The sequence below is a fragment of the Rhododendron vialii genome, chromosome 1a, assembly GCF_030253575.1.
Source record: "Rhododendron vialii isolate Sample 1 chromosome 1a, ASM3025357v1".
NCBI classification, from domain to species: domain Eukaryota; kingdom Viridiplantae; phylum Streptophyta; class Magnoliopsida; order Ericales; family Ericaceae; genus Rhododendron; species Rhododendron vialii.
Window position 1 is genome coordinate 32,482,989 of NC_080557.1, and position 18,131 is coordinate 32,501,119.

The following is an 18,131-nucleotide window of genomic DNA, read 5'->3' on the forward strand; positions in this document are numbered from 1 at the left end:
TCGCTTAGTACTGGTACCCGCTGTATTTTTCTGCAATTTGTATTACGCTTTTTGGACTACTATAAATACCCCCCTTTACCATTTTTCACACCCAAAACCCATGATATATACCTGGAAACACCCCTTCTCACCTACCCAACTCCAATCTCACCAAAAACTCTTGATTTCAACCTCAAATCTTTAAGATCCAAGGGTTTCCAACCTCAAAATCACTTGAATCTTGCATTTGGAGAACAAAGGGTAAGTTTTGTATTCTTATTCTCATCTTTGGGCTCTCACCCACGTTTTTTTCTCTCTCCTCTTAATCACTTGTTGATCTTTGTTCTTTTATCTTGTTTTTGGATTGTATTCACTCTAAATCTTGTATCTAAACTTGGGTGGAGCTCGTTTTTAGTGAATTCAAGCATTTATCTCTCGGTAGACTTAAGATTTTGCTCAAAACCCACTTAGGTAGGGATTTTCTCTCTTTCTCTACATGTAGTGTGGTGGATAGGTGTGGTATTAGTGTTTGAATGCTATGTATGGTTTGAATGGAATACCTTAGGGTTTGATAATTTCATATCCTTCCAAATGATGGATTTTTGTCTTGATGTTTGTGATCCTTGAGCTATTTGTGACTTGTTGAATGAGTATATAGTGATGGTAATGTGAGGTTGTTGTGAAGTTAAATGGAGAGTTTTTAGTGACGCAAGGGGTGAAAACACAAAATCACGCAAGGGGTGAAGTTTACTGTAACGCAAGGTGTGGAAATACGAAATCGCAAGGGATGGAAACTTGGTGGAAGTAGTGTGTGTTGTTGTTGTGTGTAGTTATTGGATTTACTTGTGTGTGCCTGTTTCTTGTATTCCAAATGAGTTTGAATCGTAAATAGTTTATTTCTTGCAACAAGAATTGTCATCTAGCTTGATTCACGGTATTCATGCTTTCACTCCATTTACATATAGATTCTGTAGAGATTTTTCTACTGGGTTAGTGTAGCTCAACAAAATCCTTCTTTTCAGGTCCGAGTACCAGGCAGTAACTGGCATAGCATCGAATGCTCAGTGTGGAAGATCTTTTTTGAAGCTAACCTTATTTTAGTTACTTAATCATCCTGTAATGACTTCCTTTTGTTAAAGATGGCTTTGTAACTAATTAATCTAGCAATTCTTTTGACTAAATCATTTGTAACTAATAGCTCGTTCATACTTGTACTTCATCTTATTTTGAGGCCGGTGTGCCAATGTTGTATATTTCCTTTATCTTGGGGACTTCGTTTGTAATTAAGCAGGTGCAAAACTCATTTTGGGTATTATCTACTTTATGCGAATATCTTTTATCGAAATGAATTATATATTAATGTTTAAAATCCAAGGCGTGACAAGAATCCAATCAAGAGTTGGATAAAAAAAACACCTAGTGGGCTGAGACCCAAACTAGGGAAGGCATTCGAGGCATTCAGGGCGGATATTGGCATATCCGTACCTGATCCCCGAAACTGAAAGCCGAACCAAATCCGCCCTGATACTCAAACGGGGAGGGGAGGACTGAACCGTAACCGAACCAAACGGGGTTCGGGTAATCCCCGAACAGAATGGGTAACCAATACTACAAGAGAGAGAGAGAGAGAGAGAGAGAGAGAGAGAGAGAGAGAGAGAGAGAGAGAGCAGATCTAGAAACTGATTTCTGTAAACTAATTGAGCAACACAAACACCACCTTCGATTTAATGAACGTATATTAGATTGCAAAATGGAACAGAAATGGAACCTTGTAGTCCTGTTGCGGTGGACCTCGATTCTTACAACATCAGCTCAGCTCCTTCTTAACCTCTTCAAAATGATGATGATGGACGGTGAGAGGAGTGCCTGGAGTAAGGTTGATCGATGGCGACTCGGCGAGAGGGGTGTGGATGATCGTTGACAAGAGGGGTAAGGATCTTAGGAGTTAAGATCGACGTGATTCTGAGAGAGGCGATGATGTTTGGATTTTGGCGTTCGAATTCTGAACCCTAATAGCTCGCCCTTATATAAAGGGGTTATCACACTCCAGGTCTCTAGACCTTAACACATGCAACAAGTTGGTCCCTTAAATGTTTGGAAGTTTGCACTTCGACCCTGATCTCTTTTATTGGAGTAATATATATTTATACACATACACACACACATATGTGTGTGTGTGTATAAATAAATATATCATATGTGTGTGTGTATAAATAAATATATATTATATTTTTGGTTCAGTTCAGGAATCTGCTAAACCATACCCGTACCGATACCCGTTTGGTTATCCAAGGTCTTAACCATACCCATGAGGAATTTTTCGGTTATGGTTCAGGAAAAAATTTCAGTTACGGTTCAGATACCCATTGGTTTGGTTCACTTTGCCATCCCTAACCCAAACACCTTTAGGGCAAAGTTCGAGAACACCCTAAGGGCCTCAACACGCCCAGATAAAACATATACAACACAAAACACCAAAATGGCCTAAAAAGCCCAGATATGCAAATTCATCTTAAACCCATAAAGGCGAGGCCCATAGAAAACATAAGCCAAGCCCAACCCTATAAGCCCAATCCCAGCCCGAAACCTACAGGCCACCACCACTGCCCTACCATTACGTTGGCTACAGCTCTAGCAAGCACCACCTCCACAAGCCGTCGAACAACCAACCCAATTAGCCATGGAAATCTGACCTCCAAACTCCGCCGACGAGCCCCATACACAATGAGTTAAGTAACCACGACCGTGGGAAGGGATGAATGAAAAGACTTCAAAGCAATTGAACATATTTCTCCTAGCGCTTGCGCTGCCCTGCCACTTCAATTGTAGAATTGGTTTATATCTAAAGGGGAGTGATTTTAGCACTCCTTAAATTAATAACCGCACTCCCCTTTGGGAGTGCCAAAATCAATTCCTAATTGTGGGCCCAACAAAGTGTCCAATTCATCTCGAAATTGCAAGGAAAAAACTACTAAGATAGTACCAATTCATAATTGTGGGCCCAAAAAAATTGTCCACCGGACAATTGAGGCATTCATTTTTGTAGGGTTTCTGCACCCTCATGACAAAAAATCAAATTGGTCGAAAAAGTTTGATCAAGCAATGTTATCATATATTTCTTGAAGGACGGAAAATAAAATATGAGAATAATCGTTTATTTTTTTAAGGAAAACCGATAAGGTGTGATCATGTGCATTCAAAAAACAAAAGAATGTTTTATTTTTTTCCATGAATGACCTATACATGGATCGAAAATGATATTGGTACCGACCCCGTCGGTACTGAAATCATAGGGACGGCCGCGCCGGGCCGTCTCCGGCCACCGGACGGCCGATCTGATCAGTCCAAAAATTCTAAAAAAAAAAAAACAAGGGGGCCTTCGCGGGAATCAACGGCATCCGAGGTGTGTAGGGTGCTTAATCCGAGCACCCATTTTTCGGGTATATATGCGTATATACATGAAAAAGGGGTGCTCGAATCAAACACCCTATACACCTAGGATGCCGTTGATTCCCGCGAAGGTCCCTCGTTGTTTTTTTAGAATTTTTGGACGGCTCGGATCGGCCGTCTCCGGCCAGTGGCCGGAGACGGCCCGGCGCGGCCGTCCCTACGATTTCGGTAGTCGGTACCAATAGTGCTACTCATACATGGATTACTAAAATGATTGGCTGAAACCGTCAAAGTGGTTAAGACTATACTTACACCAAAGATAGAAGTACACCGAACTAATTAAACAAAGCCTAATCTTCCAAACGATTGGGGTTAATTCATTTTTTCCATTGAGTTCTGTCGAGGGAGCGTATGTGATATTCAAAGCACCTCAATCTTTTTGAACGACCACCTCTGATGTCAATTTTGGTCTACCATCCCTTTAGTGTTACTTTCAACTGTAAGCACACATGATAGAAGAAATTGAGTTAAATTGCTTGGGCCATTTCTGTATTTCCTAGTTCTAGCTCTACAAAGAGGGCATTAGTCCACTGGATAGATATCAAGGGACCCAAATTTCAAGCACACTGAAGACCCAACTCACGGGGCTTGGTGGGCTTCACTCTATTCAATTATTTTCTTCTTCTTTTTTTTGGTACTTCGGAAATTTCACTCCGTTCAATTGTTGGCCCCATTGTTCCTAAATTTAAGTATTTTTGGTTTTAGAATTTTTGTTCGTCACTGAATTTTTGTTAAATTCCCAATATTTGTTTTAGACTACTCATTTGTCTCCACTAGAGGAGTCTAAAAAGAAAAAAATTGACCAAGAGCAAATTGTTTTTTACTGAAGACGAGTAAATACCAAATAGTAGGTATTTTTGTCGTTTTATATGAACTTTTTCAATTTTGGTCCACATCTTTTTACTTTGCTGATTCCTTTCATTGAGACAAATGGATTCCAAAGATTACGTCAAAAAACTAAAAAAAAATATGTAAAAAGCAAAAAATGCCAGAGCAAAAATTAAGGAAGAATCAAGAATGGGGTAGTGATATGTTTTCTTTTTTCTTTTTCTTTTTTTTCAATCGGCAAGTTGTATTAATTATGAATCAAACGACAAGTCCGAAGAAGCCTCCAACTGAGCGCAAATAGGAAAATCCCCAATTCAAGTGGAGCATAAAAAGATAGGGTATACTTGGTGTAATGCCCTGAATTTTGGGAACGTTAAATAAACATTTTCCATTGAAAACTAAATAGAGTCTAGCTCATTATTACAACTGTAGGAATGCAACGGCTTCACGTGTCTCTTGACCGGAACCCTAATTTGTCAATGAAACCCTTGTCCTGCAAAACAGACAAGGAGTGAGTGCACCTTTGCCTCTCGTGGCAAAGGCCCTCCGATGCCTTTGTTAGTATTTCGTACTAAAGAAACCCTAATTATCAGTAGGAGAATATCGAATAATACAATGTATTGCGTACCTTTTACCTCTAGGTTTACCTCATATTTATAGATTTATGGATGCTTGCTGCCCAAGTATCCATATTGCCCTAGATTTCCTACCTCGTATAGGAAAATTAGGATCTCTTGGATTCTCGTTCCCTTATCAGTTTATTTCCTTAATCCTTGTAGGACTCTTTTCCATAACAAGCTGAACATCCCATTATCGTCGGGTATCTTTTTCAGATCCTACATTCTCGGGATCTTGTTCCTTAACGGAATACCATTGTTTCTGGATTCTTCCAGAATGTTCCCTTTGATAGGACTTCTCTCTTTGTTCGGCCTTCTCATAGCCGAACAGACGGCCTGGACCAGTTACTTCACATGTAACTGGTCCTTTATCAACGATTTGTACCATTTCCTTTCTAAGGGGCTCTCCTCTTGTTCGGCTCTCTTTTTGCTGAACAAGATACCTGATCAGTGACTTCATACTATGGTCCCACGTACCATTTGTTTGGATATCAATTGCATTGCTTTCAACCCGTCATCCCTCGCATCACGTGCCTGGACCAGCTACTTCACGTGTAGCTCGGTCCAGTGTAATCAGAATGTCTCCATCTGCCGAACAGTCAGTTTATACCTATGACTTCTCATGTCATTGGACCTTATCGCTGTTCCATGCGCTGATCGACGATCAGTCATGTTCAATTTAACACGTGCTCTTTATACACCACGTGTTCGGCAACTAAATGTATCTGTCCGGGATAACCTCCCTACAATTGCTCCCCAGCTTTATTTATTTACCACTGTTCGGAGGCAATAAATGAAGCTTAGTTTAGACCAGACTCTTCTGCCCCTATGCAGTTATAATTCTAATATTCATTTGATGCTTGGGCGCCTTTGCCTTCGTACCATCTCGAGGCAACGATTCCACGTGGCACGTTTCACATGCCTATCATTAATTTCGAACTGACGTTTCTATGAAACGGCGTCAGAACGGTTTTTGCTTTCCGTTACTTTATCCTGTAATGGCGTAAGAGGAGACGTTTCGTCTCCGTTCTTGCCCTTAAACCCCTGAAAGGGTTTCTTTTGGGTTTTCACCCAAAAACTCGAACTTTCAGTCCTTTCTCTCTCTCTAAGCTTTCCGCCATAACCACTATCTCGAAGCTTTCGGTTGCACTTCCTACTATTGCCGCTGCAAAACATCGTAAGATTCCTATCCCTTTCTTGTATCTCGTACTAGGATTTCTTTGCTTTGATTCGTCCATTCCCTAGGGCTTCAATCGTATCCCTTCTCCAGATTTTTCTTTTAAAATCGAATATATCCATGGCGGAAGATGGTGAGAATCCCTTGAGACCCAGCAAGTTTAGGAGATTATGTGAAACCCCAATTACCATGTCGGCATTTAGGACAGAGTATAGTATTCCAGAAAACGTTGGACTTGAACTCGCCCCCCTGGGCGCAGATAGAGATGGTGGTTCATGGGATAGGATGTGTATCCCCATAGTGGCTATTGTTGAAGGAGGAGTTCGATTCCCCCTTCACCCACTACTCCGTCAAATCCTAAACTGGTATCGAATCACGCCAATGTAGGTTTTGACCAATTTCTTTAGGTTAGTGATGGGAGTAATAGCCCTGAATAGGATCTTGGGGACCCAACTGGGAATTTGGGATATCCAGTGGTGGTATAGCATTGTGCTAAACCCCGAGTACAACACATATTACTTCAAAGTTAGGAAAGCAGACAAGCGTCTCGTGCTCAATTTGCCAGACTCTGCTCGCGACCACGAGGTCGATTTCCTCTACGTAACGGGAGCGTTCGAGTCGATAGGGGAGGACGGCCAGGTGGTGGCTTTGCATTGCCCCCACATATGGGGTTATCCACGTATGCTCTTGCTTTTGACTCTAAAATTTCTCTATTTTACTGCCTTCTCGTAGCTGTTCTTAGTGTCTAATTATAACTTCGAATTTTGATCTTGCAGCTGAAAACGCTAACAAACGTCCTAGACGTGAGCCGAGCTACGTCCGAACAGAGGATATTAACAGGATCCTAAAATACACAAGAGAACCATGAACCCGAACAGCTGGTCGGGGTCGAGACACTGATATACTGCTGGGATACGACCCTTCATACAGAGGGGTCATTGACAGAAGACTTGCCCATCCCAGCACCAGTGCTGCTTCTACCTCCACATCAACTGTTCCTCAACAACGTATTTCAAGACTTCAAGCTGGTGTTACTGTTGCTGGTCAACCTGGTGAAGTTCCCATTTCAGAAGGCGTGCCACTTCCTCGTTTAAGACTTAGAAGATCTACACGTGGACCAATTTCTGAACAGCAACAGCCCGAACAGCCGGTTTTAAATCGTGATACCAGTCAGTCTTCCTCCTCTGGTTATTCTCGATCACCTCGTGATCCAGGTACAATGACCCGCCAACCCCTTAACCTGAGCTCTCTACTCACAGTCTCCACAAGGGGACGTGGTACTACCAGCAGGGTAGCATCAACTGGCGCCCTGCCCCCACGATCACGTCGCAATAGGGGGGGATCAGCAAGATCGTCATCTTCTCCTCGGGAAGAGGGTGGTTCCCTTGATGCTGCTAACGCTCATCGGGACAAATGGCCTAGGTCTGAGGACCCAGCTGGTTTTGTCTCACAAGCTGATACAGAAACCCATCTCCCTGTGTCACCAACTGCTCAAGTACTTCCCCAGACATGGACTTCTCCATTCACTAGGGCAGACCGTCCTGTTCATGTTGGGGACAGTGCTAGTTCATCAGAAACAACACTTGCCCTAGCTCAAGGGTTGCTGCTCCCTGTTGACATGCAAAAGGAGTCTGGATCTACACCTGACCGGCTATTGTCCACTGGTCTCGTCAGTGGTATTAAGGTAATAACAAAAACCTTTCCTCAAATAAGTCGCAAACATAGTTTTATACTTAATTACTAACTCTCTTTGGTAACCCATAGTTTATTCAAAAGATGGTGGTACTGAGTCAAAAATATCAAGAAGTTGAACAAGAGCGCAACAGGCTGTTAAGAGATAACACAAGGCAACTTCAATCAATAACAAGGCTGGAGAGAGAGCGAGACAAGGCAAAGGCGGAAGTAGCAGCGACCAAGGAAAAACTCGAAACTGTCGAAGAGAGTCTTAGCCAAGCATTATCCGAAATTGATAGTTCAAAGAAGGCATCCTATGAAGATGGATACCAGAAGGGTTTTGACGCTACAACTGCCAGCTATGTCGAACAGATGCCAGCTATACAGGACCAGATCTGGATTGCCAGCTGGGAGGCCTGTTTGACCAAACTAGGGGTTGCCGAGGATTCTCCCTTTTGGGTAGACAATGATCTGCCTAGCACCCGAGCCCAAAATATTCAAGAGTCAGCAGGACATCCAGAGGAAGACATTGAACAGCAGATTAAAGAATTTGCTAATGCTGATGAAGAGACACCCACCGATGTGCACCCTACTCAATCTCCTACTCGGGATTTATCCCTTGAGCCCATTAACTTGGAAGAGAATGCAGTTGAAGATGGTGCTGGTACTGAGATCAACACTAACACTCCAGAGGTCCAGAATGTGGACTGAATTGGTATGAATATGAACTGTTTTGGTTGCTGGTCCTACGTGACCATAAACATATTTTGGCCCTGCGAGGCACCAGAACTATCAGTACTTTGTTTAACACAGGTATTCGGCCCTTTCGTGGCATAACTATACTTTGCTCGGCTGACCTTTTGTTACATCTGTTCGGATGCAATTTAGTTTAAGTATTTCGTACTTTTAATCATCATATGTTATGCTTTATAAGTGTTTCGTACTTTAGCAAATTCTACAAACATGATTTCTTGTATTGAATCTAAGTTTCTCGTACTTAAAATAATTTGCTTCTCAGTTTCTCGTACTGTTTACAAGTTATTTCATACTTGTACCTTTTACGTAAATATATACAATATTTTTTAAGTGTCTCGTACTGAAAATAAGTTAAGTGTCACGTACTTAAAATTGTTGTAACAGACTGTTTACAAACAATCATACAGGTGTTAAGTTTCACGTACTCAACCAAGTTTAAATTTCACAAACTTGAATAAGTGTGTCTTAACGTATACTCGTTATGCGTTATACAAACCAATAAACTTTTTACAAGTGTCTCATACTTTAAAGTCCATACAAGTGTTTTCATACTTGTATTCGTTAAGTTTCACGTACTTAACTTGTTTGAAAATCACACAAGTGTTTCATAATTGTATTTAAGTTTCACGTACTTAACTTGTTTGAAAATCACACAAGTGTTTCATACTTGTGTTTAAGTTTCACGTACTTAAATGTATACCCTGCTCCCCAATACGAACGAGGGAAACTAATCTCGTAGTTCGTATTTAAAACTAATACCAACAGTTATACTAGAAAGTGACTTTATTTAGAATCTGTAAAACTCAAGAGGGCTTTATTCGTATCTCTTGCAACTAGAATAACAAAACTAGAACACAAGAGAGTTTTATTCGTAACTCTCACACAATCACGATGTGCAGAAAGAAAAATATATTCATATAAAAAACTTTCTCAGATTATGGACATTCCAAGGTCTTGGCACTAGGTTCCCGTCCAAGTCTGCCAATCGATAAGCCCCAATGCCCACGATTTCTGTAACTCGATATGGGCCTTCCCAATTTGCCCCTAACTTTCCCTCATTAGCCACTTTAGTATTGCCGAGCACCTTTCGTAGCACAAGGTCTCCAACACCAAACTCTCGTGGGTGTACATTCTTGTTGTAACTTTTGATGAGCTGCTCTTGGTATGAGGCCAAGTGAACCAGGGCCTGCTCTCGTCGTTCCTCGGCAAGGTCTAATTCAATCTCCAAGGATCTATCATTTCCTCCACTTTCAACCAAAGTGGTCCTGTTGGTCGGCAGACCTATTTCCAATGGAATAACAGCCTCTGTTCCATATGCTAATGAATAGGGGGTCTCTCCCGTAGACCTCCTAGGCGTTGTTCGGTATGCCCAAAGTACCAATGGCAATTCATCAGGCCATTTCCCCTTTGCTTAATCCAACCTCTTCTTAATTCCATCAACAATTGTTTTGTTCGAAGCTTCTGCCTGTCCATTACTTTGAGGGTAGGCCGGAGTTGAGTAGTAATTTCTTATCCCATACTGGGCACAGAAAGTTTTGAACTTCTTCTGAAACTGGGATCCATTGTAATCAATGAGTATGGGACCCCAAAACGAGTAATGATGCTCTTCCACACGAACCTTTCTATCATAGGTTCAGTGATCTTGGCCAATGGTTCTGCCTCAATCCACTTAGTGAAATAGTCTGTTGCAACTAGCAGGAATTTTCGATTCCCAGTTGCTTTGTGTAGTGGACCCACTATGTCCATTCCCCATTGAGCAAACGGCCAAGGACTCGTCAGCGGCACCAGGTCCTCAGCTGGTGTTCGAATCATTGGTGAAAATTTCTGACACTTTTCACAAATTTTAACGTACACCTTAGCGTCTTCTTGCATGTACGGCCACCAATATCCTTGGGTGATTGCTCGGTGGGCTATGGACCGGCCACTAGCATGGCTTCCACAAGTCCCCTCATGAATTTCGTGGAGGAACTTTTGCACCATTTCAGGATGCACACAAAGTAAGTAGGGTCTTGTAAAAGATTTTCTATACAATTTTTCCTCTGTGGATAACCAGAACCGAGCAGATTTGGTCCTTATTTTATGAGCCTCCTTTTTTTCCAAAGGGAGTGTTTCATTTCGTAAAAACTCCACAATTGGGTCCATCCAACTTGGTCCTTGGTTCACGTCCAAGACCATCTCTATGCTTCTCCCAATGCTCGGCTCAGTCAGATACTCCACGGCTATCTTTCTTTTTAACTCTGTTGGGATAGCTGCGGCTAACCACACCAATGAATCTGCGTGAGCATTCTTTCCAGAACTTATCTGCTCAATATACACCCTTTCGAAGGTATCGAGCAGATCTCTGGTCGCCTGTACATAGGCCGCCATCTTCTCACTCCGGGTTTCATATTGTCCGGACAGTTGATGGACTACGAGTTGTGAATCAGAATACACCCTAACATGTTCAGCTTTTAGAGTTTTTGCACTTCTCAAACCGGCTAAGAGTGCCTCGTACTCTGCCACATTATTTGATGCATTAAACCCTAGCCGAATAGATAGTTCCAACATTGATCCTTCAGGGGGTAAAAGCACAACCCCGATTCCTGATCCAGTGTTGCAAGCTGATCCATCAATGAACAGCTTCCATTCCAGAGGATCTTGTTCGGCTGATTCCTGTTTCTTCGTTACAGGTGTCTTTGCTTCACACTCCTTTCTCGTAGGAGGCAAAGGTGCAACTGTGGGTGATAATTCTGCCATAAAATCAGCCAGCACTTGGCATTTGATTGCTGTGCGCGGCTGATAATCAATGTCGTATTGGCTCAACTCAACGGACCAAGTTGAGATCCTTCCCGAGAAGTTTGCTTTTCGTACCAGTGATTTTAATGGGAACTCAGTGTAAACCACAACTTTATGGCTCTGGAAATAATGTGGCAATTTTCTGGTTGCTGTCCTTAGTGCCAGGACTAACTTCTCGAGGGGCAAATATCTTGTTTCGGCATCTAACAAAGTTTTGCACACATAATAAACATGGATTTGCTCGGACCCCTTATTTCTCAAAAGGACTGCACTCACAGCATGCTCAGAAACAGCTAAGTATAAAACTAGAGACTCACCTGGTTCTGGAGTCGAAAGAAGGGGAGGAGAGGCCAAATATCCCTTCAGCTCCTGGAAGACTTGTTCACATTTTGCTCCCCATTTGAACCCTTCTCTTTTCTTTAACAGCTGAAAGAAAGGTCTGCACTTGTCACTTGACCGGCTAATAAATCGATTAAGAGTCGCTGCCATCCCAGTCAACCGTTGGACTTCTTTCGTTGTTCGAGGACTTTGCAGATTCTGTAAGGCCTTTATTTGGTCGGGATTCGCCTCTATCCCCCTCAAAGTTACAAGGTGGCCCAAAAACTTTCCAGAACCGACTCCAAATGCACACTTCGAGGCGTTGAAACTCAAGACTGGGCGTTGAGTTTCAACTTGTATCTCCTCAAGATTTCAAAAGCCTCCTTCAAATCTGCTATATGGCCTTGCCCAGTCTTACTTTTCACCACCATGTCATCTATGTAAACCTCCATAGTTTTGCCGAGCAATTTTCTGAACATGATGGTTGCCAATCTCTGATATGTTGCTCCTGCATTCTTCAGTCCAAAGGGCATGACATTGTAACAATACAACCCTCGTGGTGTAATAAAAGAAGTCTTCTCTTGATCTGGCCCAAACATGGCAATTTGATGATATCCCCGATATGCGTCGAGGAAGCTCATTCGCTCGTACCCAGCAGTTGCGTCGACCAACTGGTCTATCCTTGGAAGAGGAAAGCTATCCTTTGGGCAGGCTTTGTTCAGGTCGGTGAAGTCTACGCAGACTCGCCACTTTCCATTCTTTTTCTTCACCACAACGGTGTTGGATAACCACTCTGGGTAGTAGACTTCACGTATTGCTTTGGCCTCCAACAAACGGTCCACCTCTTCAATTACAGCGTCAACGTGCTATATGGCTGCTCTTCTTTTCTTTTGAATGACCGGCTTATGCTGTGGATCTATATTCAAATGATGGCAGATAACGTCTGCACTCACACCTGGCATTTCTTCTGGTGTCCAGGCAAACACGTCGACATAAGTGTTTAGGAAACCTATTAATTCAGTCTCTTCCTCTGCTGGCAGTGATTCCCCAATCAAAAAATACCTATCTGGATCAATCTCGTTGATTTGTGTTTTCTTCAAACCATCAACTACCCTCTCGGTTGGATCCTTACCGATATCCTCAATGGTCGGCTGATCTAGAATTTCCACTGTATTGACATGGTGGGCGTTATTGATTCTCTTTATGATGGATACCAAACATTGTTGAGCTACTTTTTGGTTACCCTTGATTTGTTCAATCCCATTGGATCCTGGGAACTTTACCATTTGATGGAAAGTAGAAGAGACTGCCCTCATCTTATGTAACCATGTTCTCCCTATAATCACGTTATAGGAGGATGGTACATCCACTACTAGGAAGTCGGTTCGTAGCACCACTATCCCGGCCCGAACAGGTAAAGTTACCTTTCCCAATGGCCAGACTGCTCCTGCTCCAAATCCGACCAAAGGGGTTACTGGCTGTACCAAGTCTTCTTAAGTCAGTCCCAATTTCTTGAATGCATCGTAATACAGCACTTCGGTGCAACTCCCAGAGTCCACCAGGATTCTTTCCATGTCATATTCCCCAACTCGTAGGGTTATGACTAATTCGTCATTGTGAGGTACCTGAACTCCTCCCAGATCTTCATCTGAAAAAACTATGCCTTCGTTGCATGCCTCTTCGCTACGCCCTCTATTCTTTCCCAACTGCATCACATGTTGGTCGTGTTTAATCTGTCTCTGAAGCAATCTCACCTCATTTCTCGTATAAGGCTCGGCTAATCCATGTATCATATGGATTACTCCCTTTGGATTCTGTTCGTAATCCAATTCCATTGCTTTTTCTTTATCCTTGAGATCTTCTTGGATAAATTCTTTGAGATAACCTCGCGAGACCAGATCATCAAGATGCCGTTTAAACATCTCATAATCCTCTGTCATGTGGCCCCAATCCTTATGGTAGCTGCAGTGCTGATTCGTAGCACGCTTTGCATCTTTATTCCCACCTAGAGTTGGAGGCCATTTGAAATAGGGCTGATTCTTTATTCGATAAAGAATTCTGTAAATGGGCTCTTTCCTGACTGTATTTATTGAGAAGAATGACTTTGGATCCGGAGCTTGTTTGTCCTTAAACTGCTCTTTCTTTGCCTGCCCATAATCTTTCCTTTCACGATAAGTTTTGGGCTCTGGCTTTTCTGCTTTCTTTATATGCCCCTTTACTTACTCGGCGGCTAGCTTACCATCCTCCCGTAGAATGTCATCCCCGTTCCTAGCATGCTGCTCAATTCGCTCCATCAGTTTTGCCAATGTCTGCACTGGACTCATGTTTAGGGACTTACGCAATTCCCCCCGAATAGGTAAACCTGTCTTGAACGTGGCTATTGCGTATTCTTCGCTACAACCTTCAATCTCGTTGAAGGTTTCCCAGTACTTTTTTGCATATGTCCTGATCGGCTCGTCCTCTCCTTGCTTCATAAAGGAAAGACTCTCAAAGGTTTTGGGAGCTTTCCTGCTCGTCAAAAACCGTGCAGTAAATTCCTCGGCCAACTGCACCCATGTTCGGATGGAGCGTGAACCCAATCTGTGGAACCAAGACAAAGCAACCTTTCCTAAACTCGACGGGAACATCTTGCACATAATTGCATCATCTCCTTCATGCATAAACATTGCCTGCTGGTAATGCTGTATATGTGCCACGGGATCAGCATCTGTCTCGTAGAGGATGAACGTTCCGTGTTTTACTCTGGTCGGCAACCTAGCCTCCTGTAACTTTTTTGCAAAAGGGGAGGATGCTATATTCTGAAGTGCTTTCCGTGCTGCTTCCCGTGCAGTCATGGTTTCATCCTCTAGTCCTTTCTTGGATCTAGTTCTTTCCCAATCGAAATCAGGTCTCTCGTACCTGTCCCTATGATGTTTCCTACTCCCTTCCTCCTCAAGGGTAGAGCTTTGACCTCTACTTCTCCTCTTTCTCGGAGAAACCCTCCTTCGCTCCGGTGTTTGGGTCCTGCTTCTCCCTTTTCGTGGAGAAGTTTTATGTCGCCTTGGGGTCGGACTTCTGCTTCTGCTCCTGCTCCTTCTTCCTCGTGAAGGAACCTTTTTGTATTGTACCAAAGCATATTCACTGCCTCTGGAATTTCTTCGAGATAGTCCGGAATCCTCCGGATGTTCCCTGATCCTCTCTAGCTCTCTGATCTCATGTTCTCGTTTTTTGATCAAACGAGCATACTCCTCGATCTCTTGTCTCTTCTTATCAAGAACGTCTTCGCTACGGTACATACTCCTGGAGTGTGCAATCGATTCATCCCCTCGATGGGATTTAGTCCTTCTCGTGCATTTCGATGTCGTCTCTCCATCTCTATTTTTGGAGTTGCCGTGGACGGTAAGGGGGCGGCCCTTACTCGTGGTCCTCTTGTGTCCTCCCTCGGGCTTTCTCGGAGCCCTGGGTGGAGATTTATCCCCTCCTCCAACTAACACATCCTTTGGGTCGTGTGGTGTTGCTGGATCTACTTCCACCATGGTCGTATTTCAAAGGGAACTATTTCGTTTCCCACAGACGGCGCCAATTGTAGGTGGACAAATTCAAGTAGTGCTCTGAATAGCACAGAAATGCAACGGCTTCACGTGCCTCTTGACCGGAACCCTAATTTGTCAATGAAACCCTTGTCCTGCAAAACAGACAAGGAGTGAGTGCACCTTTGCCTCTCGTGGCAAAGGCCCTCCGATGCCTTTGTTAGTATTTCGTACTAAAGAAACCCTAATTATCAGTAGGAGAATATCGAATAATACAATGTATTGCGTACCTTTTACCTCTAGGTTTACCTCATATTTATAGATTTATGGATGCTTGCTGCCCAAGTATCCATATTGCCCTAGGTTTCCTACCTCGTATAGGAAAACTAGGATCTCTTGGATTCTCGTTCCCTTATCAGTTTATTTCCTTAATCCTTGTAGGACTCTTTTCCATAACAAGCTGAACATCCCATTATCGTCGGGTATCTTTTCCAGATCCTACATTCTCGAGATCTCGTTCCTTAACGGAATACCATTATTTCTGGATTCTTCCAGAATGTTCCCTTTGATAGGACTTCTCTCTTTGTTCGGCCTTCTCATAGCCGAACAGACGGCCTGGACCAGTTACTTCACATGTAACTAGTCCTTTATCAACGATTTGTACCATTTCCTTTCTAAGGGGCTCTCCTCCTGTTCGGCTCTTTTTTTGCCGAACACGATACCTGATCAGTGACTTCATACTATGGTCCCACGTACCATTTGTTTGGATATCAATTGCATTGCTTTCAACTCGTCATCCCTCGCATCACGTGCCTGGACCAGCTACTTCACGTGTAACTCGGTCCAGTGTAATCGAACTGTCTCCATCTGCCGAACAGTCAGTTTATACCTATGACTTCTCATGTCATTGGACCTTATCGCTGTTCCATGCGCTGATTGGCAATCAGTCATGTTCAATTTAACACGTGCTCTTTATACACCACGTGTTCGGCAACTAAATGTATCTGTCCGGGATAACCTCCCTATAACAACATAACTCCCATGGGAGCACTTTTATTACACAAGGGAAGGGAAACTAAGGTTCCTAACTACAACTCCATTTGCTCTTCCATCTTAGCTAGCTCTTCGGCTTCAAAAGCCTCCAAGGTGTGCAGCTCACCCTGTTCATCTACCAAGTTTGACACATAATACCAGCGTCACCACCAATATAATTTGTTAGGGTCACCAAAGGTAACACCGTGAGTTACAAAAGCTCAATAGAATAACCCATACCTACTAACCCTTAACTTACAAACAACATCATGATTTCAAAGATTTCCACATAGTTCATGCATATTTGACAAAAGTTAACAATAATACATTCACATTCACTATCCAAACTAACATAGGTGTCCTTGATTTCCTGAGTTTCTCCTACGCGATATTTCGTAGACCGTGTCACTATTTTTACCCTTCATTTACCAAATCAACATTTCCAAAATCGTTTTAACACACCCAACCTCAATTCCGCCGCACCGATCTCCCAAGTATCCTCACAATGGTTTCGCCGCGCCGAATTCCCATTGGCACACAAAAACATTGAATTTGGCATTGGCTCCTTTCCACGGATAACCAATCTAGAATTCAAAACCCTCGGTTCCGACGTTCCGGGTTCTCGAGTGTCCTCACAATGGTTCCGCCGCGCTGGGTTCCCATTAGCATACAAAAACATTGAATTTGGCATTGGCTTCTCTCCACGGATAACCAATCTACAATTCAAAACCCTCGGTTCCGCCGCTCCGGGTTCCCGAGTGTCCTCATAATGGTTCCGCAGCGCTGGGTTCCCATTGGCACACAAAAACATTGAATATGGCATTGGCTCCTCTCCACGGATAACCAATCTACAATTCAAAACCCCCGGTTCCGCTGCTCTGGGTTCCCGAGTATCCCACAATGGTTCCGCCGCTCCGGGTTCCCATTTGGGTTTTCGAAAATCATTAAAACAATTGCGTTGGCTCCTCTCCGCGGATAACCAAACCACAATTCATCCCTCGATTCCGCCGCTCCGGGTTCCCGAGTATATCACAATGGTTCTGCCGTTCTGGGTTCCCATTGGATTTTCAAAATCATTTCTTTACACACACATACCCCACAATGGGCAAGTCCGGCCACATTGGGGTTTCAAAACCACGCCTTGCCTTTAACACACCCTAGGTGTCATATTTCTACCTTCTCAATTTTTGGGTCTCGTTTTCATGCAATGACTCCGCGGTAGGACTTTTCTCATACGTAATTATAAATCATTCATTGTAATCTAGCAAGATCATCCAATTCTATATTCTTAATCATGCTCAAATCACTACTTAAAGCATAATGCCACATGTATGGACGCCTTTGGAGTGAAAATCACTTATGCTTTATCACACCACAAGTAATACAAGCAATTCATATATGCATGCTCATAACCATCTTAAAGATCAAAATACGAATACTTCTATCAACGATAAATCTTATCTTTCGAAAGCCGTTCTTTCTTCCTTTTTGGCAAGTTCTAAACAACATATGTTTATTGAAGTAAAAGTCAATTATTCAACATGTTCATACCACCATTAGCAAAACGAGTTTACTAACTATCATTCGTTCCAAACATTATAAGCAATAGATAACCTTATATACTTAGAGAAAACGGTTAAGGATATTCTACATATACTTAGAGATAGGGGATAAGATGATTCTACCGTTCTTCTTGGCGGTAGGTACAGCTACGGGAAAAAGTAAGTACGTCGGACGGAGTAACTTCCTATGATGAGCTTCCGGTAGCTTCGAAAGAGAAAGGTTTCTCTCGAAACTAGTTCTTGACTAAACTACTTAAACCTTTTGGATCAAAAGGGTGGTCGAGTGGTGGTTTAATAGCGGCCTAGGATGAGTTTCTTGAAGAACTCAAGAACAAGGCAAGAATACAAGACTTTCTAGAGAGAGAAGTTGAAAGGTTTCAAGGTGTGAGTTGAATGGCAAGTGAGGGGTCCTATTTATGGCAAAAGTCTTGGCTATTACCCAAGAAATAAAATT